A 27539-nucleotide genomic window follows, 5' to 3' on the forward strand; every position below is an offset into this window, starting at 1 on the left:
ACACAGTGGCACACCTTGTTTTTTCTCCAAGCTTGGCTGTGTTTGTAGGGCTGGCAGTTGGGGCCAAAGCATTTTTCATCTTGCACAAACCGAGCTAATTTATGTGGGAACCCAGACCCTCTCAATGTTGTTTGTACTGTGTCAATTTGCAGTGTCTAATGAGCTCTTTTTAAATGATGGAAAAACCCTCCTTGGGTGCATGACTGAATATGCTTTTAAACCCTGCCACAGAAAACAAAGATGCTCAACCAGAAAACGAACCAGACTTACCTTCCCCTCATTTACTACCTCACCTAAGAGAGCGACGCTCAGACATCACCATAGTGCAAACACGCTCCAGATGGACAATGGCTTCTGGCTTGTCCTGTCTTTGGTGGAGAGGATCCCCATTAACTGATCCGGGTGAGAGTGGTAGAGGTCTAAAGGAATCTGTCTTCTTGTTAATAAAGATGCCATGCACCCAGTGGATTATGTAAGCCAACATTCTGGAAATACTGTGAGTGGCTCTTGTTGATATGCATAACTAATTAGGATATCTTTGATGACTTGATGAACTTTGGCTGCAAGATGCAAAAGCCAAACTCTCTAGTCAGTGTCGCCCTAATGTCTCACAAGGCAGGAATCCGCTGTCTCTAAGGACAGAGAGAGGCCAGCGTGGCCTAGTCCAGGAAAATCTCTAGAAACAAAACGGGGCTCAGGTTACTAGAAATCAAGCAATAGTATGGTGAAAATAAGTAGATAAAGCTTTAACAATAATAATATTATGTGCTAGACCCTATGTTAGGGGATTAAAACCTGTTTGGGATTTTTTTTTTTTATGGCTTTTTATTGAAATTCAAGACACAAATCCCACATGTTGCTTTCTTTTTGGAGTCATTATTAGAATAGGTATATTGTAATATTCTGAATTTAAAACCTGTGTTTATCTAAGAATTTCCTCTAAACTTTTTTTATTTGACTTTATCTTATTGATTGTGTATTTATTTTATTTTTTATTTTAATTTTCTATTGGTGTGTAATTGATGAACAATGTGGTGTTAGTTTCAAGTGTACAGCAAAGTGATTCAGCTGTATATATACATGTATCTATTCTTTTCTACCAAGGTCAAAATTACACATGGGTTCTAAGTTCATGCCAACATTTTCATTTCAGCGGTCACCTATTACTTTTTAAAATTATATCAGTATTGACATACCTCTCAAAAAGCTTTTAAAATGTGGCTCGAAATAAAGGCAATGTGAAGTTTCCCAGAGTAAAAACTCAGTAAAGGAATATGATAACCTGGCTTGTATGATTGGCTCTTGTAATAATTGTGTTACTCCAGAAAATGTGGCATTACTTGATTTATTGCATCAATGGGTTGATGATCTTTTTGTTCCTCTCCTCTTCCCCCGCTACCCTTGTTACTCACACAATGTAAGCACACGGAGGCTATGCAAAGAATACTTGTGATAATGAATCAAACATATCCAGCTTCATCCTTTTACATGAGAAGAGAAATTAACACACTTGGATGCTTAAAAACTTGCCTCACAAGATGTGGGACCAAGACACTTCTCCAACTCAGGAAGACTGGAATTCAATGGAGGCTAAAACTTCCCAGAAATAATGGCAACATTCCTAAGTTGATCTTCTTTTAATTTTAACTTCCTTTATACTGGGACCTCAAGATGCAGTATTTTCACTACAAGACCATGATTGGCATGCAGAAGATCAAGCAATGCATGGCCCCGAGTGATTCAAGGCTGCATACAGACCCCAAAGTCTTGATTTCATACAGGAAGTAAAAATCACCAAACTGCAGCCGTTGACAAAGGACATTTTTCTATGTCACTTTTCCAGGTATCCAAGAAACTGAAGTTCTTCCTCTTCACAAAATCTTTTTATGACACAAAAGACAAGAAAAGGACAAAGAAGGTCATTTAGAGGAATGTAAAACTAGGAAAACCACCACCAATGCAATGGCTTCCTAAGCTAAACACAAAACACATGGTGTTGAAAGTATTTTAATTATTTTTTTAAAGTAAACAACCTGCTGGCTTGCCCCAGCATACTGAAAGGGTTTACATATTAATGCTTTTTCTAGGAAACAAAAAAAAAGACTTGTTTTCAAATATGATTCATCTGAGTCATCTTGAGCAATTCCCCCCACCCCCAATCTGATGTCAGGGAAAACTACTAGAAAATTCTGTAGCAATAAACCCTTCAAACAAGAGTCAAGGAGAAGGAGATAGGCAAAATATTTCCTAGCATTCTAAGAAGGTAGCATTTCTCATGCAACTTAGGATGTTTACCTGTTCTCAGCATCTTGTGAAAATTTTATTTGGCTCGATTTGATGGAGATGACTTTTATCTTTTTTGTGTTATATTTTACATCATCAATAGGTCAAGGATGAAACATAGAAATGCTGACAGGGAGACACAGAAAAACAGAATTACTGACGCAAGTATCAAAAAGGTCTTGAGCATTTTCCAGCCTGGACTTGCTCAACTCAAGGGGTAAACTTCAGATAAGCATCTCAGCTCTCGGGTGTTTAACTGAATCCAACCTTCCAACCTTTTTGAGGTTTGCCGGTGACTGGTAATTATAATGTCATTTAACAAAAGTATCTGCATTAAACCAGTGATGTTACATTAATGGTTAAGTTCACATCCATTAAAAAATGTGCATCTGTGGCATTCATTGGGGTCTCTAAGATGTGTGGACAGGGATGGAAACTTACGTAGGACTGTAGCCATAAATCAATGTCTAAACACTACCTGTCAGGTTTTAAAGTTATGCTAATACAAGACGTTTTACTTCTCTCCAGTGTATAGAGGTCAGAGGAGGAGGGACAGATAGGTAACTTACATGGAAACACTGAGGAAAACCCCGAAGAGTAAGGTATCAACACACGAATCTTGAAGAAAGTGATTATATCTAAGTCGGAACTTTAATCATCCTTCTCTAAGGTAAACACTGAATTCTTGGGTTTCCAGAAGCGGCAACAGAAAAGCCGAGGATTCATCCATAGAATCTAAACGCTTTCTTCAAAGTGTCTTTCATTTTTGACTAAAGCATTTGTAGGGGTAAAAAGTAATTTGTCAATTTTCTCACTCACAAGCTTCAGAAGTGAATAAAGAGCCCCTAACTGCTGGAGACGGAGAAGGCAATGGCACCCCACTCCAGTACTTTTGCCTAGAAAATCCCATGGATGGAGGAGCCTGATAGGCTGCAGTCCATGGGGTCGCTAGAGTCAGACACGACTGAGTTATTTCACTTTCACTTTTCACTTTCATGCATTGGAGAAGGAAATGGCAACCCACTCCAGTGTTCTTACCTGGAGAATCCCAGGGACGGGGGAGCCTGGTAGGCTGCAGTCCATGGGGTCGCACAGAGTCCGACACGACTGAAGTGACTTAGCAGCAGCAGCAACTGCTGGAGAAGACCCTTGAGAGTCCCTTGGACAGCAAGGAGATCAAACTAGTCAATCCTAAAGGAAATCAACCCTGAATATTCATTGGAAGGACTCATGCTGAAGCTCCAATATCTTGACCACCTAACGTGAAGAGCCAACTCCTTATGCTGGGAAAGACAGAGGGCAGTAGGAAAAAGGGGTGACAAAGGATGAGATGGAATCACTGAATCAATGGACATGAGTTTGAGCAAACTCTGGTAGATAGTGAAGGACAAGGAAGCCTGGCGTGCTGCAGTCCATGGGGTTGCAATGAGTCATGTAAGACTGAGCAACTGAGCACACACTGCATAAAATGGGATCTGGGATAAAGACCTTGTGATCCAAAAGTGAGCAAAGGCTTTCAGGACCCAAGACAGCAGAGTCTGAGCCTGAAGAGAAAAAACACACACAGTCAAGATCAGAATTCAAGCCAAAGTCAAAAATAAAAAGCCACACTAAGAAAGGTCATGTAGAAACAGGGGCAACAGGGGAGTCTGGTTCTCTGATCTTTCTAAGAAGAGCTGACAATAGCCTCAGTAGATGCCCTCCTCCAAAATTAAAGACCAGATCTCACTCAAGGAAGGATCCTCTTACCCAGGGTCCAGCATCTACCACTGACATCCAGGTCTCATCAACCCAACCCTGACTTTGTCTCTACAGTCCAAGGCTAAAAAGTGTCTCTAATGGTATTTGACGGAGAAGGCAATGGCACCCCACTCCAGTACTCTGCCTGGAAAATCCCATGGACAGAGGAGCCTGGTAGGCTGCAGTCCATGCTAAGGGTCGGACAGGACTGAGCGACTTCACTTTCACTTTTCACTTTCATGCATTGGAGAAGAAAATGGCAACCCACTCCAGTGTTCTTGCCTGGAGAATGCCAGGGACGGGGGAGCCTGGTGGGCTGCCGTCTATGGAGTCGCACAGAGTCGGACACAACTGAAGTGACTTAGCAGTAGCAATGGTATTTGAAAGCTTGGAGTTTGTCTTTACAAAAGCTAGCAAGTCTGTATAACAAAACCTCTGCGATCCTAGTCTTCCTGAAGTCAAGTTCTGGCCATCTCTCTGGCTCATCAAAGCTTTTCAGGGTCTCCCTCTGCCTACCAAACCCAGTCCCCATTACCTGTGAGCTAACCACCATCTCTGACCTCTGCCAGACATGAATTCTACTTTCTAGCTAAACCCAAATGCTTGCTCTACTCACTATGCAGCAGCTCCATGATGTCTGAATCTCGAGCCATTGCCTCTACCTTGAATGTCCTTGCCCCCTTCTTTCACAGCCCTGTGCCTTCATCTTCCAAATCCTACCTGTGCCCCAAGACTTCCTCAGATAGTACATCTCAGGTAAAGCCTTCCTAGATTCTGTATCTCCATCTAAACTCCATTTCATAGGCCATATTTATTTTTACAAACACCATCTGCTGATTTGCGCCAGCCAACTGAAGGGTGTTTGAAAACTCTAGGAAAACTCTTGCTTTCAAATAAGATTGATTTGAATCACCTTCCTTGTTCTCCCAGATGGCCTCCTCCGATCGACCCAATTTTTTTCATCTTTGTCCTTTTCCTCTTTGTATCCTTCATTGACTTATTGATAGCTAACTGGTTGCCAGCTCAGTTTCAAAGAGTGGCTGACTTTGGTTCTATTTTATTTTTTACTTGAGGATGCCAAAACTGTGACAAGGAGATGTTGCATATTACAAAATGCAGACCTTCAAAGAATCCCACCAAGAGTGACATTTAACCAATGACCTGCTGTTGTTCCTTGTTCATTCACTAGGGTTGTGTCCGACTCTTTGTGACCTCATGGATTGCAGCATGCCAGGCTTCCCTGTCCTCCACTACCTGCTGGAGTTTGCTCAAATTCATGTCCACTGAGTTGGCGATGCCATCCAACCATTATATACTCTGCTATCCCCTACTCCTTTTACCTTCAGTCTTCCCCAGCATTAAGGTCTTTTCCAAAGAGCAGGCTCTTCCCAGCAAGTGGCCGAAGTATTGGAGCTTCAACTTCAGCATCAGTCCTTCCAATGAATATTCAGGACTGATTTCCTTTAGGATTATTGGCTTGTCTTCTTGCTGTCCAGGGAACTCTCAAGAGTCTTCTCCAGCACCACAGTTCAAAAGCATCAATTCTTTGGTGCTCAGCTTTCTTTATGTTCCAACTCTCACCTCCATACATTACTACTGGAAAAGCCATAGCTTTGACTATATGGACCTTTGTAGACAAATGACCTGCCTGATAACATGTATATGGTATCTGCCTCACAGATAACTACAAATCTGGGGCAGGCAGTGTTGGAAGTCAGGATAGATTCTAGGAGAACACCCATGTCTTCAGAAACAGATCTCCAGAGGCTCAATTTCTAGCATGAGTAGCATGACACCCCGGCACACTTTTGACAATGAAAACCATTGTGATGCCAGTCAGCCTGGGGTGGAGGAAATTTGAAAATCTGTCTAGAAATGCAAGAAGCAATGAAAGTAACATAACCAAAGCACAAACGCTCCAGTTTTTTTCTTTTTTTAATATAAGAACAGTTGGGTTGATTCCAATAATATTACATTCAACTGACATATAGGGCAGAAAACAAGATCTGATTCAGTTTCACAGATCATCTTGTACCTAGACAGCAAATAAAACAATGTATATTTGAATTTAACAAATACATCAAGAACAGATATTGTGATGAGAAGGAGAGTTTGAAAGTTAAGTTGCAAACTGCCTCAGATGATTTTTTCTTTCTGAATCTAAATATATTTTTTTTTGACAAATTAGTCCTCATGGTTGGTTTAAGTGAGATTTTGTTGCTATTTTTATTGTTGCTGTAATTTTCTGAGCCAAGTTTCATATTTACAAAGGAAAATATTAGCACATAAGCCAGAACTTGATAGAACATGTTTATTCTGTGATACATGTTAATGGATATTGAAATCACTGACTTTCTTTTGACTGGATTTATCAGCCCAAATTAAAAGTATCTATTCCATTAATGAAGAAAAAAATGGAGAAGAGAGTTTTTCAAGAGTACACTCAGGAACTTCCCTGGTAGTCCAGTGGTTAAGAATCTGCCTTGCAATGCCAGGGACACAGGTTCAATCCCCAGTCAGGGAACTAAGATCCCACATACCATGAAGCAACTAAGCCTGTGCGTAGCACCTACTGAGCCCCACTAATAGAGACTCCATGCCTCGAAGTAGAAGATCGCACATGCTACAACTGAGATCTGATATGGCCAAATTAATTAATTTTAAAATGAATGCACTAGAAAAGAACCATTAACCACTGGCCTAATCAATTAGACACTTAGTGTAGGAAAGAAGGGCCAGCTCGGGGCTGAGGTAATTTCCAGTTCTTTTCTAGGCTTGAAATTAGAAAACTATGGTCCAGAAAAACTTGGCCTTCAGCAACCTAAAAGACTTTCTTAACTTATAGGAAATGTGGAAATACTCAAGAATATACAGAAAAGAATGACCAAAATGGCTCAAGAGGTTGGCAAACAATATCTCTAACAATAAGTAAACTGAGCATATCTTTATTCCAAAGAAGAGAAAACTGAGGCATGTATTCAGACCACAATTTTGTTTCATGGAATCAATGTATATTCAATGATACTGAATAAGTTCAGAGGTGATTATCATGAAAAAAGGAAATGTAACATAGACAGCGATGAAGAAAAGGACAGGAAATGAACATATAATTCAACAGGAAGAAACCAAGTGAAGTAAAGGAAGTCATTACAGAAGAATTATTAGGTTCTAAAATAGCTTACTGGAGAAACTTGTGAACATACTTTTCCGGGAGTCTTCTGGAACAATATTTCCTAGTCTTGTATTCAGAGACTTGATGAACTTGGCGGCTTGTTCTTAAGCCCTCAATATCATGATTTAGTTTACAGGAAAACTGAAGTGAAAAAGACTAGAAACTTCAACACAGGTTATATTTTTTCCTAATCAACAAAATAGAAGTCAGAAATCTAGGCTTTCACCCTGGTTCTGACTCTAACTATTTATATGAATTAGAAAGACTCTAAATATCTTGGGTAATAACATCTATATTTATAAAATGTCTGCCTGTAACAGAGATGTTGTGAAACTAACTGACGCCGTACAAATAGGATAAGATTGCTATTGCTCTTTCTAACAGAACAATTATTATCAACATCACCAAAACATAGCTGTCAAACTTCTGCTTCTAACAGTATGGGAGACCACATTTTTGGAAAGTTCCTCCTAATCCATTGTAACTAAATCTCAGATAAATTCTAAGAAACATATTTTGTAATGTATTGCTGGGCTTAAAGACAAGAGAACTCTCCGAACAAACAAAATTATCGCGGGGCTTCCCTGGTGGCTCAGTGGTAAAGAATTCGCCTGCCAATGCAAAAGACATGAGTTTGATCCCTAGTCTGGGAAGATGCTACATGCCTCTAACCAACTAAATCCGTGTACTGCAACTACTGAGCTCTGGAGCCTGGGAGCCACAGCTACTGAAGCCTGTGTGCCCTAGAGCCTGAGCTCCACAGTAAGAGAAGCCACGGCAATTAGAAGCCCGAGTACTGCAGCTGGAGAGTAGCCCCAGCTCACCACACTTAGAGAAGACCCAACACAGCCAAAAATAAATAAATAAAATCATTAACAAGTAATAATGAGCTGAAACCAAAAGTAGAAATAGAAAGCTAGACTGCTCTGAGAACAAATCCTCATGTCAGTTCTAGGAACTGAATAATAGTTTTGGCCCTTCACAGAGTGGGAGAGCTTGTGCCAAGATTCCATATTTCTATGAGGATGCAAATAAAACAAAAATAGTCCAATTTCCCACAGTCTCCCAACAAAAGTGAATGTAAACTCTCTATGAAGGAACACATCCCCAGTTTATGCAGCTGGGATGAGCAAGCAAACATGAACTCAAAATCATTAACTGCCAAACACACACAAAAACAAGTCACCATCAGTGATAATCAACAGAAACAACAAAATCAGGTTTAGGTTTAGATTCAGAATCAGACAGTAAGTCTTCAGATATTGGAATTATGAGACAAAATATGGAAAATCTATGAATGAAATATTTAAAGAACTAGAAGATTTTAAAAATTGGCAAGAGACTGTTAAAACAAAATGGTCAAATGTACAAATGGATCAAATGGAGTTTTATAAATGAAAAACATAGTGGTTTTAAATTAAAATATCCATGATTGAGTTAAACTGTATTAGACACAAAGAGTGAATTAGTAAATGAGGTGATATGTTGAAGAAATTATCTAAAATGCAGAAAACTTAAAAGAGAAGTTATGAAAAACAGAGGAGAGGTGGAAAAGTCTAATATAAATCTAAATAGAGGAGCAAAAGGAAAGACAACACGGAGGAGAGGAAATACCCAAAGCAAGAATGATTGAGAATATTTCAAATGATAAAAGATGTGAATCCCCAAGCTCAGTGTAAAACAGCAAAATAAAGAAAAAATAAATATATGCATCAGAGTGAAACTGCAAAACAGCAAAGATAAAGAAAAGGTCTGAAAAGCAGTGACAGTAAACATCACAACAACAAGGAAAGCCAGAACACAGAGCAAGAAGAACTTCAAACTCTAAGAGAAACTGACTAACCACCTGGAATTTGGCAGCAAAACAATCAAAAACAAAAGTAAAATGAAGGTACTTTTAAATCAACAAAAACTGAAATGGTTCACTACCAAAGACTTTCCCTAGAATGACATCTTCCAAACATCTTAGACTGCAAAAACAAAAAAACAAACCAACAAAAACCTACTTGTCAATCACTGAAACAAAATGTTCACAATAATACATAATCTTCTTATGGAACTATTGTGCATTCTAAGTTTTATATTCTATTTATTTCCATTTTTAAAACAATGAATAAGGAAAATAAGCAATTCATGTGTGTGTATCTTTTTAAGAGATTTTATACATGCATAGATTCTACTTTTTTTTTTTTTTTTTTGGCCATGCAGTTTGCAGGGCTCTAGCTCCCTGACCAGGGAGCGAACCCAGGCCACAGTGGTGATACAGCCAAGCCCTAACCCGTGGGCCACTAGGGAACTTGGAAAACAAAGAATTCAAATAGTAATAAATAAGAGCAGAGAAAAAAAGAACAGAAAAGAGAGACAAATGGAAAACATAAAATGGTAGAAATATAATTTTCCCAGAGTGACTCAAGAAGAAATAAGAAGGCAGAATTGTCAGTTGAGGAAAGACGACTCAGTCATTTGAAAGAGTCCCATAAGACAAAACAAAGCAAACCCCACCAGGGTCAGACAAATGATAGGTGAGTGCTAACAGATTTTCCAGGAGTGGATAGCCAGACACGGAAACTCTTCAGAGAACAGAAAATGAGTGAGCAGTCACTGCTAACAGTTCAACAGGCTAGTACCTCTTTCAGAAATAAAAGCAAGATGAGAAGAATGTTATGAAGGAAATTACATAGTAATCAATACTGAAAATCCATACCGGCACATGATGCCAAAAAAAGAACTGGAAGGCAAGAATTGCATAGCATAAAACAAAATTCTCAGGCTTCCCTAGTGGCTTAAGGGTAAAGAATTTGCCTGCCAGTGCAAGAGACACGGTGGGAGCGATCCCTGATCTGGGAAGATCCCACATGCTGCAGAGCAACTAAGCCGGTGGGCCACAACTTCTGAGCCTGTGCTCTAGAGTCCGAGAGCCACGCCTGCTGAAGCCCATGCCTGGAGCCGGCGCTCCACAGTGAGAAGCCCCTGCAGTGAGAAGCCCCTCACATCACAAGCTACTCTAGAGAGTAGCTCCCGCTCTCTGCAGCCAGAAGAAAACCCATACAGGAACAAAGCCCCGGCACAGCCAAAAACGAAGAATTTTTTTTTAAAAAAACCAAAATTGCCCTTATTGGATCATTACTGTCTATATGGAAAACAAAACAAAAATATATACAGATTAAGATTGGATAGAATTAGTAAAAGAATTTAACAAAGCGGCAGAATATATATTCAATATCTAGAATCCATTGCATGTCTGCTGCTGCTGCTAAGTAGCTGCAGTCATGTCCAACTCTGTGCGACCCCATAGCCAGCAGCCCACCAGGCTTCTCTGTCCACAGGACTCTCTAGGCAAGAATACTGGAGTGGGTTGCCATTTCCTTCTCCGTTGCATTTCTACCCAAAGGTAAATACAAAATCTCATACTAAGGAATAAGCCCGACCAAACAACTGCAAGACCTTTACAGAAAATTAAAATTAAAGTTTCTTGAAATACACATTACAGAAGACTTAAACAATATATAAGTACATGGATAGGAATATCAGTGAGATATTAATTTGTAGTATTTTTTTTCTAAATTCATTATTAGTTTTGATGTGATTTTCAACAAAATTCAAAGGTAATTCTTCAAGGAATTTGACAATGTATAAGAAAATGAATAAGAAAAAGCAAAGAATTGAGAATACCCTAGATACTGTTGAAGACTAAAGAAGGAGGAGGGGAGCTCTTTTTATATCTAATACCAAAATATATTATCAAATAGTAGTAATTAAGACACTGATGTTGTTGTGAAGATAGACAAACCGATCAATGAAACAGAATAGAAAGCTCAAAAGCAGATAAGTGCACATACAAAAACTTGTTAAATGGACCAGATGTCCCTGTTGTTCACTAGAGAAAAGGTTATTTAAAAAAAGGATAATTCAGTCAATGATGCTTAGATAATTATGTGTGTATACATAAGATGTGAAATGTATTCCCCACCTCCCATTAACTGCTAAGACAAATTCCTGTTAGATTACAAACTTAACTGAAAAAGGAAAATTTTAATCATATTAGAAGAACAGATAGAAAAAATATATATCTTTATGATTCAGAATTGGGAACATTTCTTAAATATGATGCCCAAATTTTTTAAACAATCAGTAACCACAAAAAGAAATAAAGATTACATTTTAAAAGTTACAAAGATAAGCTACAAACTTGAATAAATATTTTGCAAAAAAAATAGTAGAATCAACAGGTTGTTTTTTTTTAATTCAGAACTCCAAACCACAGAAGAAAAAGATGAACAATCCAGTAATGAAATGACCAAAAGATATAATAGATATAAAAGAAGAAAGGTCAATAAATAACCACATTAGTAAACAGGGCAATAGAAAATTAGGCCACAATGAGATGTTATTTTACATCTATCAGATGTAAAATTTAAAAAATAATATAATAAATTAAGAATTTATTTTTCTTTAGAAAATAAGAAAATTTTTTGTATTTTAAAATTAAGAAATATTTTTTATTAAGAAAATTAAGAAAACATATAATAGAAATTACTTCTACAGTATTGCTATGTACTCAGATACTGTTCTAAGTGCTATATATATATATATATATATATATTCATTCATTTAATTCTCATAGAACTCTTAGATTATCATATCCATTTTGCAGAGAAAGCAGCAGAGGTAAGAAGTTAAAGACTTTGTCCAAAATCAAACTTCTCGTCAACGACAGAGCAGAATTGTGGACCTGGACTTTGGTTCCAGAGTCCACTCAAAAACTCTCATGGCACCAGGCATTGGCAAGTCTGGGAAGCAACAAGAACTCTTGTTTCTTGCTTATGGAAATTGAATTGGTACCACTATTTTGGAAAACAACTTTCATTTTCATATAAAGTTAGACATCTGCATACCCATCAACTCAGCAGTTCTACTTCAAGATATAAATAGATATCAAAAAGAACCTTTCATGCATATGTTTCTGGAGACCTATAAAAGCTGTTCAGAGCACCACAATCTGTTACCGAAACAGAGGTGGAAAAAATGTCAAGCGATAAGAAAATGGGCTATTACTCAACCATAAAAAAGAATGAAGTAATGCCCTTTACAGCAACATGGATGGACCCAGAGATTGTTATACTAAAGTGAAGTAAGCCAGACAAAGATAAATACCCTGATATCACTTAAATGTGGAATCTAAAAAAAAAAAGATACAAATGAACTTAATTCCAAAACAGAAAGACTCAACAGACATAGAAAACAAACTTATAGCAACCAAAGAGCAAGAGGGAGTAGGGAGGGATAAATTAGGAGACTGGGATTAACAGACGCACTACTATATATAAAATAGATAACCAACAAGGACCTACTGTATAGCACAGGGAAGTGTACCCAATATTTTGTAATAACCTGTAAGGGAAGAGAACCTGAAAAAGAATAGACATATATATATATTATATTTATAGATATACAACTGAATAGCTGTGCTATACACCTGAAGCTAACATGATATTGTAAATCAACTGTATTTCAATAAAAATTTTTGAGAAATGTAAAAAAAATAAAATGGATAAATTGTGTTTTACTCATACAGGATACTATACAGGAGTGAGAATGAATTAAATATGCAAAAGCACTGATGAATCTTAGATATATGAAGCTGAATTTTTAAAAAATTCTGTAGAAGACTAACTTTAGTAGATTATTTTTCCTATACTCAAGACAAGAAAAATTATTAATTGGGTCAAATATATGTGTAGTTTGTGTTTAAATACTAACAAAGGAATGATAAATGTTAAGAGTCATGTCTACTTTGGGGAGAAGGGAAAGAGATAAGGGTGGGATTGGGAAGAAGCCTGAATTTCTAATATTCTGGTCCTAAGGTGGGTAAACAGTTAGAGGATATTTGTTTTCATTTTTGTGCTTTATACTTACATTTAGCTTATAATACTTATGAATAACACACAGTCAACATGTTTAAATTTCCATATGTTTATTTCATGGTATTAAACATTCTATTAAGAAAAAAAAAACACTAATGTATACATAATTCCAAAATTTCAATCTCTATCTTAATTGAATGTCATGAACTAGTAACACAATAATGAAACAAAAAGACAGAAAATGATGATCACAATTTACAAAGAGATTCACTACTTATGAACTCCAAAAATCTGGTAGGTTGATATGTTTAGGTATACAGCATTTTAAATGTGGGACTTCAAATATATAGATCCTTTCTGGGCATTTGCAGCGACACATATTGAGAAACATTTCTGCTCTAGACTTAGTCACTCATTTGTTCTAGGTTACCAAGCCACATTTAGTAGTTTTGATCTGTAAATCCAATCACCTTACCATTTACTCTGTTTAATTGTTCAAATTTGCCATATGTTTATATGGAGGAGTTGACTATTCCACTCATGTTTGCACTAGTCAATCAGGGCTGCTTGGTAAGTACCAGATAGGTTTCTGAACAGAATGGAGAATTTCAGGAGATAGAGAAATCATGATTTGGATGAAAAACCACTGACTCAAGATAATTAACTCAAACTATGCAAGAATGAAGATATCACATCCCTAGTACAGATCTCATAAAGCTGCTCCTATGCTGCAGGCTTAGTTAAATTGTCCCTGTATACAGAATACTTAGTTTAAAACATGTAAGATAAATTTAATTACGACTGGAGCTTCTTGGAATGTAGAGGTACAGTCAGCCCTCTGCATCTGTGGGCTCCATATCTGTGAATTAGACCGAATGGATCAGAAATACTCCACACACACACACACACACAAATCCAGAAAATTCTAAAATGCAAAACTTGAATTTGCCACACCAGCAGCTATTTACATAGCACTTACATTGTGTGTGTTAGCATTTAAACTGTATTAGGTATTAGAAGTGATCTAGAGATGATTTAAAGTCTATGGGAGGATGTGTGTGGATTATATGCAAATACTACACCATTTTACATAAGTGATTTGGGCATCCAGGAATTTTGGAATGCTGTGGGTAGAGGGGTTGGGTGCTAGAACCAGTTCACTGCAGATACCCGGGGATGACCATATTGCACAACTTCAAATCAATTAGAGAGCTATCTCTTGATAGTTTTCCCATCTTTCTCCATCACACAAAAGCAGAAAGTCTGCACACAGAAAACTTGCTGGTCACTCGTTCTAATCTTCCCATGTTCTCTCTCATTTTTAGTGATTTGAACATTTTATTCCCTCTGCCTGGTGTGCTCTCCACTAGCCATTCCAGCTCCCTCCTTTTTCAAGGTGACAATTCCCACTCAACATTGAGATATAAACTTAGACCTAATTGCCTCCCAAGGATTGTCATGGAACCATCCCATGGTGGCCTCTGTATGCACCCCTAGACGGCCCCTCAGGACCAAAGAACGTTTCCCCAGCTAAGAGAAATGCCATCAACCTTCTCTTTAGGAACAGTACTCAGCTAAAGAGAACCTCCTTGCAAGAAGAGGTCACGTCCCCATCCCAACTCTAAAGGGCCACCTAAGGTTCAGAGTTCCCTTGCATGCTTGGTTGAAGCCATTGTGAAAATGCCCAACTTCCCCCTCTGCCATTCCTGCTTCCTTCCCTTCTCCACAGATGTTGCTCCTGAAAACACTCCACAATATATTTCCAGCACATGAATATCCACCTCAGAGGACGTGACCTCAGCACGTGCCTCTCCCACGCCGGGGATAAGAAACCCTCCTACACAGGTCAGTAGGTATCCTTGTATTTTCCACCACTGTGTTCATATTTTAATTGCCAATTGATTCCTCTATCTCTCTATCAAAATTATAAGCTTCTTGACAGCAGGAATCACATCTTATTCACCTTTGTGTCCCCATTACCAAGATCACACAAGGTGATCAAGAACTAGTAGTGAAAAGAATGCATCAATTAATGGAAAGGTGCAGAAAGCTATAATATCTATGGTTAAAAAGATATACTAGTTAAGGGCATGCTGGTTGCTCAACAATTAAACTCCAAATTACAATCACTTAATGCAAGAGACCAGATATTAACAAACTTTTTTGATAAAGGACCAAATTGTAAATGTCTTAATCGCTGAAGGTGATACAGTCTCTATTACAACCACTCTGCTCTTGCAATGCAAAGCAAGTCATAGACAATAGGTAAACAAGTGGACAAAGCTGTGTGTTGCAATAAAACTTTATTTACAAAAAGAAGTGGAGGGCCAGAATAGCATCCTCCACCATCATGATAGTTGATGGATTCTTGCTCATGTAATGATGGATACAGATGTCATTGGTTACTGGCAACCTTCTCCCTTGTAATATCGAGGTTTACCTTGCTTTTGTCCTGCAGCTCCACCATTCCCTAGGCTCTCAGAGTCCTTTCTTTTCACTTGGGAGCAGGGAAAAAAGACAGAACTGTTTCTTGGAAATTAAACTCATAACTTCCACTTATATCTCATTGCAAGAGCTAATCACATGACCACAGCTGAATGAAAAGGGACTAAGAAATGTAACATCTGGCAAAGCAACAGCCCCTCTGAGCAATCACTCTGTATCATCGAAGGGTGACATGAACTTGTGGCAGACAGCAAAATGTCTCTACTGCAAAAGGACAATTTTACCCCATTTTAGTGAAATCCTAAGTAGATGTTTGTGTTCTCTTTCTTCTGTCTTTGTCCTTAAAATGTGTGCAGTTTTCGTGATCTATATTATTCAGACATTTAGGTATTCTTTCATGGAGATTCAGTGATGAGCCAAAGATACTTAAATCCACCTCAGAGCATCATGTCTGTCTAAAGACATCCAGTCATCACCAAATGTGAAACCACCCCAGTGATAAAGGCCGTGGTAACCAAGTTTGGTCTGGAGAGTCCAGAAAGGCTCAGCAAAATCTTATTTGAAGTGATATCTGAAAAGAATCAACTGACAGAAGCAAGAAGGGAAAAGGGCATCTAAAGCAAAGGCAACAGCAGATTCTTTACCCTACGAGCAATGAGAAGCCATTATGTCTTAAGCAAGAGGTTATCATGATGAAACATGTATTCCAGAAACATCACTTTGGCTCCACTGCTGAGAATAGAGGAGATACTTCATAGAGACCAGATCAGAGGGACACTGTAAAAATCTAGGATGGAGAGGATGAGACAATAAGAAGGATACAGGGATGGGGAAAAGTGGATGGATCCAAGATATATATATATATAAGGTTAAACTAAAAAGAGCATGATAATGTATTTTCAACAAGAGAAAAATAAAGGACACTGGAGCCATACAGTAAGAACAAGTAAATTAGGGAGAGAAGCAGGTTTTGGGGGAGAAGGTCTGGAGTTCAGTTTTGGGTGTGCTGAGTTATAAGGGTCTTTGAGATACTCAAGTGGAATGACAGAAAAGTCACCACTGGCTTTAACTTTATGAGGGTTACTGGCAACTTTAAGGAATGCTGACTCATAGAAGCAATGAGGTTTGTTTAAGGAGTCAGTAGGTGAATATGGTGGAGAAGGCAATGGCACCCCACTCCAGTACTCTTGCCTGGAAAACCCCATGAACGGAGGAGCCTGGTAGGCTGCAGACCGTGGGGTCGCGAAGAGTCAGACACGACTGAGTGACTTCACTTTCACTTTTCCCTTTCATGCATTGGAGAAGGAAATGGTAACCCACTCCAGTGTTCTTGCTTGGAGAATCCCAGGGATGGGGGAACCTGGTAGGCCGCCGTCTATGGGGTCGCACAGAGTGGGACACGACTGAAGCGACTTAGCAGCAGCAGGTGAATATGGAGTATAAAGAATGCCTTAAAGGAAAGAGGTGGAAGGGTGGACAAGATGGGGAGTTTCATGGGAAAGATTTTGAGCTATGAAGTGAGTGTAAATCAACACCTACAAAAAGATTCTGGTACAGAGGAAGATGTTGACTATAGAGAAAAAGAAAGTGTTAGTCACTTAGTCATGTCCAATTCTTTGTGAACGCACAGTCTGTAGCCTGCCAGGGTCCTCTGTTCATGGGATTTCCCAGGCAAGAATACTGGAGTGGGTTGCCATTCCTGTCTCCAGGGGATCTTCCTGACCCAGGGATCGAACCCCGCTCTCCTGCATTGCAGGCAGTTTCTTTACTATCTGAAACACCAGAGAGAAGAGAGATTAGACATAATATGTTTCCCAAGAAGGTAGAACAGGGTGGCAGGAAGAGCAAAGATGGGGAGATTTGTTTGAGCTGGAAGACAGGCTATTGAACTAGAGGGGTGGAAAAAATGAACAGGTTTAGGCAGAGGTTCTCATGTTTGTGCACCAGGAAAGTGGAGAAGTTGCCATGTGATAGCTTCCACTGTCTATGATACAAGAGTCAGGGTCACTGGTTGAAACCGAAGGAACAGCATGAGATGGGGCAGGTGAGGAAGGAGGATAAGAGGGCTTTGAGAGTGGAGAACATTTGAAATAGTCAGTATGCAAAGTAGGAGAACACGGTGACCCAGGAAACACCTGAGGATAGCAGAGCTCTAACACCCCACTTGAGGTTCATGACATTAATTTCCAGCGGTACCAACATGATCCGTGATTTATCTTTCTCCTGCAACCCTGGAGAGCAAGGTCTCAAGCAAACTGATTAGCAAAGACAAAATCAGAATATCTAATTGCTAGATTTCTGGTCCACAGACTTTCACCCATGCTTCTTTCCCTATGGAAGGAGAATAACACTCTTTGAGCTGTTACAAATATTAACGCTTTAATTCTCACAGCAACCTTATGTGATAAATACGATATTCATCCTACAAAGAGAAGAAGTTTGGTCATTATTGCTTCAGTTCAGAGCCAGAGACCACACTTTTCCCACTCTGCCATGTTGCCATTTCAAAACAAAGTTAAACTCTGTGTGGATTTAATCACACCTCCAATCCCAAAGAAATGTCCAACCAACTGCATCCAGAAATTATCTAAGCTTTCACTTAAGGTGTGCTAGCAGTCATGCTGTGCCCAAGACCAAGGAATTAATCAAACTTCATTGTATCCCTTGACAAGATCTACTTTTAGACAGGCTTGTCTACAAATCAAATTCTGCCCAATAATTTCCCAAATACTAAAGTGACTCTCCAGGACACAAACTTTCCTTTCACTTTCACTGAGAATACAGAATTCATTGAAATGATATTTGAATAAGTTAACACTTAACAAGGACAATGAATTATTATCCTCCACTTCCCTCTCTGCCTCCTTCCTCTTCAAATAAAAGTAAACTACAGCCTTTCAATGAGGTTTTAAGGAAAACAAATGAGTCTATGTTGATTCAAGTCAAAAATTATCAATGATCACTTCAATTTCCATTCTGACTGCTCAAGAGATGGCCCCTCTAGGGCTGGAGAAGTAATGGAGAAGAAATCCGTCTCCAGGTGGATACTGATGATGTAGCATACCTGTGAGCACCTCCTCAACTCAGCAGAGGCCTTTCAAACGCTCTCTAACACTTCTGACGGATTTCCCCATCCACCTATTTTGATTTAGACGCCTCCAGAGTTGACTATGATTGCTACTTTTCTAAAATGACTGAAAACATAAGTTGGAGACTACCTGCTCCAAGTGAGGGTGAGAAAAACACCATCTAACACATGAAGAGTTGACTGAACTCTTCTCTCCAGAAATCCATCCATCGAGCCCTCTTTCTAAGCTTTTCTTTGGAGAACTTACCCATGAGTTCCAGTTGTTGAAATAAAGATCTTGTGAAGTTGTGTCCTTGGTGCTAGGCTCACATCCCCAGTTCTAATGAACACCTGGTCCCACAGCATGATAACAATTTTCAGACTTCAAAGGGATGTCTAAGTCTAGACATCGCCTTTCTAGCCCAACACCCAGAGAGTTCAGAGATGAGAAAACAGTGACCCAGGAAGATGGAGTCACTTGTCCAAAGCCACACAGCTAGTGAGCAGCAGAGGTGGAAGAGAACTCAGATCAGAGACAGCTGTGCACTATGGAGAAGATGCATGTTCTAAACAGAGGGTGGTGGATGAACAGGAAAGGGTCGCAGAGTAATTTATGACTCTGAAAATGACTCTAAGGAAATTAAAGAGAAAACTTACAAATGGAAAGCACCAGTAAAAGTTAACTCTCTCTTCCTGACACAATACCCACAAGAAGCAGAGATGTGAAAGGGATGAATGTTTAACAAAAAAAAAAGTGATTGTGGCAACACAGGTGTTTGGGGGAAGGTACATAATCCATTTTTATCTGTGGGAAGTGGTCTGAGAGGGGAAACCAAAATGCCTTTTCTCTTTACTCTCACAAATGGGACTCATACCTTCGTCTCTTCAAAAGAAGAGAAGGCAAGGAGTGTGCTTTTATTTTTAAACAAATTTTTCAAGTTGAGAGAGGAATATAGCACTCATTCCATGGGGAGATCAAGCTGAGGGTCATTCACTTGTAATAACAAATCCATAGTGAATGACTTTCCACATATATGGATATAAACTCAAGTGACATCCCTTATAAACCCACAGAAGGCCAGCTGAGATCATCCCTGAATGGCACGGAAAACATAAAGTCAGAATGTTTGATATCTGGTTCATTTTTCCTGCATGAGGACCCATGCCACGACCACTGTTTCTTCATTTCATACTCTCTAATTTGGAGTTTTAACATTTTCTTGATGAAACAATACTTACACTTTCCATTAAGAGAAAACCCTCATAAAATTATTTTGAAGGCATTTGACTGCTTATAGTCTGAGCCATGAAACTGCCTAACCCCCTGCAAATGGACCTGTCAGCTCTGCCCAAAGGTCATTCCAAATCCATGGAACGAGAACATGCTGTTTTCAGAGAGCTAACAATAAAGATGTTAAACTACTTGTACCCAGAAGTGGGATTACTGGGCCAGAGGGTGGTTCCAGTTTCAGTTTCCTGAGGGACCTCCATACCGTTTTCCACAAGGAATCCAACATCACCAAACCCAAAAAAGCAGAGAATAGAACCGTGATTCCCAGGCTCTGAAGGGAGGAGGAAGTGGGCCAATGTTATTCTATGGGTATAAAGTTTCAGTCATGCAAGATGAAAAACTGCTAGAGGCCTGTTGTACAATATTGTGGTCATAATAATAATACCATACACCTAAAATTTTATTAAGAGGGCAATTCCTGTTATGTGCTTTTTAACCACAAAATCAAGTGAATTACTTGTACTGGTGATGGGTGTAGTAAACAAAACAATGAAATCTGTTGAAGGGGCTTGTGGGGCATTCAAGTTTTGAGAACTTGGCTCAGGTTAGTTAATTCGAAGAACCCAGAAGGAACTCCAAAGTCACACCCACTCAGGAAGGGGTTTGTTTAGTGTTGTTTGTTTAATGTCAAAGGCCAGAGCTCTTATTGCCCTGAAGTGTTCTAGAGGGTTCTCTAAGAGGTGTGCTTTTCTGCCGTGAGATCACAGGTGGAACTATTTCTACACACGCGGTGTCACTAAAAGTCAACAGTGGGCGCACTCAACAGAAATCAGAGGAAGCAGACCTAGTCAGTCAGGGATGAAGGTAGATTCTCCCCACTGAGCCCCTCAAGTTCAGTCTGCGGGCTCCACATCGTCTCTGGGGCACCGGAACCCACAATGAATAATCCGTGTGCTTCAACCTTCCCTTTCCAAGTAAGAGGCAGTGACTTCCTTTGACTATTTTTCATACATAGCTAGGTATGAATAGTTCAGTGACTAAAAAAAAAAAAAAAGCTCAAATATTTCACTGATGTGTTCTTATAAAAAAAAAAAAAACTCATAAGAATACATTTCCCTCCTTCCCATGAGACGCAATAAAGCTCCTCTTAAAATTTGAATGAGCAAAATAACACCATCAAACATTTTTTTTTTTTCTGAAATGGTCCTTGGTGGGGGTTGTTATTGGTCATTGTTTAGTGGCTCAGTCGTATCAAACTCTTTGCGAACCCATGGACTGTAGCTTGCCAGGCTCCTCTGTCCATGGAATTTCCTAGCCAAGAGTACTGGAGCGGGTTGCCATTTTCTCCTCCAGAGGATCTTCCTGACCAGGGGATCAAACCTGAGTCTTCTACATCAGTCGGCAGGGTCTTTCCCACTGAGCCACCAGGGAAGCCCTTGGTGGGGGTTAGGGGGAATAACTGGAAGGAAGGAGGGGGAAAAAAGAAAGGTTCTTCACAGCTCGTTTGTACAGAAGCTAATAATTATGCTGCCAGGAAGTCGAGAGTTGTCTACACTTTGGCAGGAGAATGTTATAACAAAGAAACTCGCCTCATCATTTTCCTACCACATTTTTCCCACAAATGTGTTTAATGCAGGAAAGCACAAGCAAGCTCACATCTGCTCTGTTCTCTCAAACTCTGCAGTTCAGAGCAAGAAAGAACAAAAAATAATAGAGTCAGAGGTTACCTGAAAATCCTTCACTTTGTTAATATTCCCAGGTTCCTAGTACATAGCAAGGAATCTTCCTGCATCTCCAGTGGGAAGTAGTCTTTAAAATTATTTGAAAAGGAATAAGAAAGAATGCTGGGAATTATGTTATAAACTGGCATACGGATGGCAATGTACTGTCCTCACAGTTAAATACCTGCCTGCCTCCATCCTGGTTGGGAACACTCTGTCTTCATCCAGGAAGGGCCAATTTATTTCTCTGTGAATGAACAGACCTTCTGTTACTACCAGGAAAGGCCTTTCCAGGCTCAGAGACAGAAAGCCTGGGCATGGCTCCCACTTTACTCAGTGACCCAACAGAAGCAATGCTACCTACTTCAAAGAACAGTGCTGAAGCCCAAAGACAGTCCACAAACCTGCTTTGTCAATGCTAATGATGCAACTGAGAGCTAGTCTAGCTATTTCGTGAAAGATGCAGACTGCAGGGCAGGTTCCTAAAAAGAAGACCGTCTTCCACACAGATCTTTTTTTAAGGTACACGTACGTGCATGTTAAGTCACTTCGTCATGTTCGACTCTTTGGGACCCTATGGACTATAGTCAGCCCGGCTCCTCTGTCCATGAAATTTCCCAGGCAAGAATACTGGAGTGGGTTGCCATGTCATCCTTCAAGGGATCTTCCCAACCCAGGGATTGAACCAGCATCTCTTACATCTCCTGCATTGGCAGGTGGGTTCTTTACCTCTAGGGTCACCTGGGAAGCCCCTTTAAGGCACATGCATGTGTGCATGCTAAGTCGCTATAGTCGTGTATGAATCTTAGGAACCCAATGGACTGTAGCCCACCAGGCTCCTCTGTCCATGGGAGTCTCAAAACAAGAATACAGGAATGGGTTGCCATGCGCTCCTTAAGGCACGTGCTGCTGCTGCTGCTACTGCTGCTAAGTCGTTTCAGTTGTGTCTGACTCTGTGTGACCCCATAGACTGCAGCCCACCAGGCTCCCCCGTCTCTGGGATTCTCCAGGCAAGAACACTGGAGTGGGTTGCCATTTCCTTCTCCAATGCATGAAACTAAAAAGTAAAAGTGAAGTCACTCAGTCGTGTCCGACTCCTAGCAACCCCATGGACTGCAGCCTACCAGGCTCCTCTGCCCATGGGATTTTCCAGGCAAGAGAACTGGAGCGGGCTGCCATTGCCTTCTCCATAAGGCACATGAGGTGGTGTCCAATGACATGAAGAGCTTTGGAGGCAGTGTCAAGAAGCCTGTGTGAGATCACGGCTCTTAGGATGAATAAACGCATAACTATACACACGCATGTATGAACACACAGAGGTAATATTGCTTCATCCACTAAGAGGTCGACTGTCAACATTTGAATCCAGGCTTTGCCACTTCCTTCCTGGGCCTCCTGATTTCTAAAGCGTGGATAACACCATCACACACGGTTCAGGGCTGTTCACAGGTTAAACAAGTCTGTACCTGTGAAGTACTCAGAACAGCGTCTGGCACTGACAAGTCTGATGAGGTCAGGGATTTATGCCTGTTTTTTCTGGTCTGGGGACAGTAGACATAAAACAATGGATCCACAGTAAGTGTTCAATAAACATTTACTGCCTGAATGATGAATGAATGAATGTTTGTTTGAATGAATGAATGAATGTTTCCCTGCAGCAGGAATGAATTTAATTGTTCTTTGGCTTTGTGGCTTTTCTGTGTTTAAGGATTATTTTTCATCATTCCATGAAGGAGTTTGGATGAGAGGGTCACTAAGGTCCTCTCAAGTTTTACGGATGCAAGTAATTTTAACCATCAAAAATCCCTACGAAATCACCCCCTTGGAAGTGGTGGCAGTGGGTACCCGGGGAGAAAGGGTACCCCCCTGCCTGGGTCAGTGGCTCTGAACTGGCCGTCACCGCAGCTTGCTGGCTTTATATGTGCTGCTCTCTCTGGCGACACTTGTGCTCTTCCCTGCCCATGGGGTTTTCCTCGAGTTGTTGACTTGTGGGGTTTGCAGATTTCTCGGTGTGCTGCTTCTTCTTATTTGTCTCTAGGTTATTTCTCCAGGGGAAAAGGCAATAACTTCCTAAAATTCCTATGAATGTGAAAAAAAAGCAATGTTGCTAGTCGTCCTTGTTGTTTTCATAGTGCAAAATAAAAATAGTAAAAAGGAAAAAAAATCTCTATGCCAAAATTCAAATTCTTACACCAATCAAGTTTTGCAGTCTCCTTCCACTTACCAAAAAACGGTGGGGAGGGAGGAAGTTAAAAACGCCTTATTTTAATTGTCCCAAGGTGGAGATATACACTCCTTTGTGGAAGCTTCTGGGTCTGTCTGATGGACGGAGAGCAAGACTGGGGCAGGGAGGAGCGTCGGGGAAGGAGCAATTGACTTCAGGATGAGGCTCCAGCCTCTCTGGAAGCTCAGCCCCCTCGTCTGAAGCCGCCGAATCCGGAATGGGGATGACTAGATGCAGTAGGGACAGAAGGGCCAAGCTGCAGAAGCGCCCAGAGCCTGCAGCTTCCAGCCGAGTCCAGGGGGCGCGGCTCCGGAGTGCAGAGCTCAGCGTGTTTCTGCAACTGTTTTGACGATGCTTTTGCGTGTTCCCATCACTACCGAGATACTGCGCTCTCCTCATGACCACAATCTATTAGCTCCAGTAGCTTTTGAGCCGCTGAGCCTCGCCGCAGCTTCCTGCCTAACCTGCACTCTTGCTGGGTCGCTGCCAGCCCCCCGCGGGGACCACACAGTTGGGGGGCGATGCCACCGGCACCCCACCTCCACCTGCACCGCCAAGGGGCCTTACTTTCTCTCCTCTTCAGAGGTTTGCCTTTGAATAAAAAGATCCTCAAAAGCTCTGGTCAACAATTTCTAATAGGGCATTCTAAGCCCTTCCTTGCAGACCTCCTTAAGACAAGACCGCTTTTTAACTTTTGATGCTAATAAGGGCTTTAAAATCCAGTTACCTGGATCCAGGGAGGCTAGAAGATTAGTGAACGTCAGCAAAAGGCTGACTACATCCTTTTCTGCAATTAGGCCTTGTTTATAAGGCACGATTCTGCCCTCTTACTGGTTAGGTTTTGTTTGTGGTTATTTGGGGAAGAGTTGCAATTCAGTATGTGTGTGTGTGTGTGTGTGCGCGCACGCATTTGTGTGTGTGTGTGTGTGTCTTGCACACAGGCTGGAGGGGGAAAAGATCTCCTGAAAGATAAATGTTTTTAGGTAGTACTTTGATATTCATTCGGATGAATCTGAAAGAGACAGCTCTTGCAAGGAAGAAGGGAATACAAACAATTTTCTCTATTTCTGCATCTCACATGGCTAGAGGTGTCTTCTGGACCAGACGGAAGACCGAAGGGTTCAGGGGCTGCCTCTCTGATTGTTTCACCTGTTTTGGGGGGAGGAGGAGGTCGAGAAGTGGGGACAACCCAAGTCATCACTTCTGTGTGTGTCAGTTGAAACTACAAAGGCAACCAAAAGGAGGTCTTATCCGTTTTGTGTTAGCGTCAGTTGGGAAACAGCAGGTAGAAGCTGCATTTTGGTTTTACTTTTTTCACCGCCGAGAGCTATAAATAGATGAGCGCATGTGGCTTTGTGCTCAGTTACCTACACTGGCCTCGAACCTAGCAATCCAGGCGGCTCTGACTCCCACATGAATCGCAGCAGGTCACGGCCCCCACGCATACATTTTCCACAACACATGAGTGACGAGAAGAGCTGGGAGTGTGTGTGTGTTGTTGTTATTTTTATTTGAGCTTTGAGTTCTGGATGTATTCCACCCACACTGTCAACTCTGGAAGCAAGGCCTCCTCTTAAATGCCTTGAAGAGATGCTCAGCATTTGGTGAAGGAAGAAAAAGTCATTCTTTGGTGTGTTTACATGTGTCTAAAAATACACCAACTGCTCTGTTTTAAAGCTCTTCGTCAATAGTCTATACACAGATTTTATAGGATATTGATCTACGAGACTGCATTTTCTACAAACCACCTTAATTCACCCCACTTGGTAAAGAACTTTGTTTTCACTTTTAGTAGGTGATAGTCTGGATGTCAAGAGTCAGAAAAGTGGATTTCCATTTCTGGCCAAGCCATTAACCCCTGTGGGCATGAATGGGCCACCTGAAAGCAGGCTACAGTGATCACCCCAATCCGGTTCTCGGGCTTTGGGTGTTGAATCATTACGAGTCACATGAGGTCGCTGATTATTTTTCACATTAGAAAGAAGACAGATTTCTGGTCCAGACTTTCCTCCAATTTACCCAAAGGTGGACAAAATAAATAAGCAACACACAGGCACACACACACATGCACAAACACACACATACACTCACACACACATTTCTTTCTTATCTTTTCTCTTGGTTCCACCAAACCTGTCTACAAGTAAAAAAAAACAATTGCTCTGGCAGATTCCATTATTCTCCATTCCCCTCCCTCCTCCAAAACGTCTCCAGTTTGAGGAATATTTACATTCTTAAAACTAAAACATAGGGACTTTCCTGGCGGTCCAATGGTTAAGACTCCAAACTTCCATTGCAGAGGTCTTGGGTTCAATTCTTGGTGAGGAGACTTAAGATCCCACAACCCACACGGTATGGCCAAATACATATATATATATATATATACACATTCCAACCCATGCTACCTTCTAAGAATGAGATTCTGGAATTCTCAGAGCTTGCTGACATTCTGGTCACTGACGTTGAACTTAATTCTTGCTTATATGTTTCCCATGTTTGTCATCAGTGAGCGCAATGGCTCAGAAAGTGACACTAAAGTGGTCAGAATGGCCCACAGGTTTTAATCTCTAGAGCCAGTCCATGCCTCTCAAGTCCAAGACCACAGGTCACGACCCATGGCTACAGTCTTAGAGTTGTAGATGTTATTGCCAAAGGAATACATAAAAGAGCCATTGGGGGCCAGAAACCATTATTTCCCCTCACTGGGTTGCTTTTTTGGTAAAAAAGAGAACATAAGTGAAGTTGCTGGAGTAAATTAAGTGTTCAAGAAGTGGTATCTTTCTCACTGTTCCAACTTCTTTGATTTTTCCAAAGTTTGCCAGCCTGGCCAGAGGCAATCAGACACCCAAAGAAAATGATTTCATCTTTTCCTTTGCATTAATATTGATTGAATATATCCCTAAAGCTATGGTCAAATGAAGCTCACATTTATAGGCAAAAACATCTCCCAAGATCGTTCCACTTTCCCTAGGTTCAAAGACAGTCATTGAACTTACAGACTCTTACACAGAGTCCTATAGAAGGAAATGAAGCTAGAAATAGCTCTTCTGACACCTCAGTGTTTTTTAGAACCATCAAATTTAAGAACTTTTCCTGACAACTGCCCTAGAAACTCGAAGATGTTGAAAAATTAGCAATTATTCCACAATCACCCCGTTTCTCTTTTGCCTGGCATGACCTATCACTTGACATTCCTTTTACGCATCCCATATGCCGACGTCTTGACAATTAATTAACTAAACTTCACAAAACTCCTCCAAGGGAGATGGATGAAAAGCCTTGCGGCCTTATCTCCACTTTTCAGGAAACTAAAAACAGAAAGGTTATGACTTACCCAAAAGTCACACAGCAGGCTTTCAGACAGGCCAGGATTGGTAAACGAATAACCTGTGTCGAGCCAAATCACTGTAACTCTCATCCTGAGAGAACATTCCTGACTCACCACAAAATTCAGCACAGCTGCCTAGACCGAGTTCAGTTCTCTGATACTTCCTAGAGGGTGTAGCCCTAGGCCGGGCTGGCCAGGAAAAAATGAAATAAAATTGAATTCAACTTAATAGGCAGAGAAAAAGGATAAGGAAGATGGTCAATAAAGAATAGGTCATGCAGCCAAGCTGTCAAGCTGTCAACCTAACCTGGCATTGTGGGGACAATGAATACAGAAATATACCTAACTAGGAAAATGTTAGGTTCCTGGTACTGTCAAGCGAAAACAAAGACTTCTATAAACAAAGGCCAGGGTGTCTGGGGGCCATTCAAGACAAGTTTACAGTCAGTTTCAAAGTTCCAGCT

At 40.5% G+C, this 27539-nt stretch overlaps 1 long non-coding RNA gene across 1 annotated transcript; it reads right to left on the reverse strand.

The window, feature by feature from the left end:
* Positions 1-1006: 1006 nt before the first annotated feature.
* LOC102405822 lies at positions 1007-27358 on the reverse strand. Its single transcript, XR_006544669.1, has 3 exons — positions 27082-27358; positions 2296-2409; positions 1007-1880 (listed from the first exon to the last, which is right to left on the reverse strand). It is a non-coding gene; the product is annotated as an uncharacterized LOC102405822 (long non-coding RNA).
* Positions 27359-27539: the final 181 nt, after the last annotated feature.

This window comes from Bubalus bubalis, chromosome 14, assembly GCF_019923935.1.
Source record: "Bubalus bubalis isolate 160015118507 breed Murrah chromosome 14, NDDB_SH_1, whole genome shotgun sequence".
NCBI lineage: Eukaryota > Metazoa > Chordata > Mammalia > Artiodactyla > Bovidae > Bubalus > Bubalus bubalis.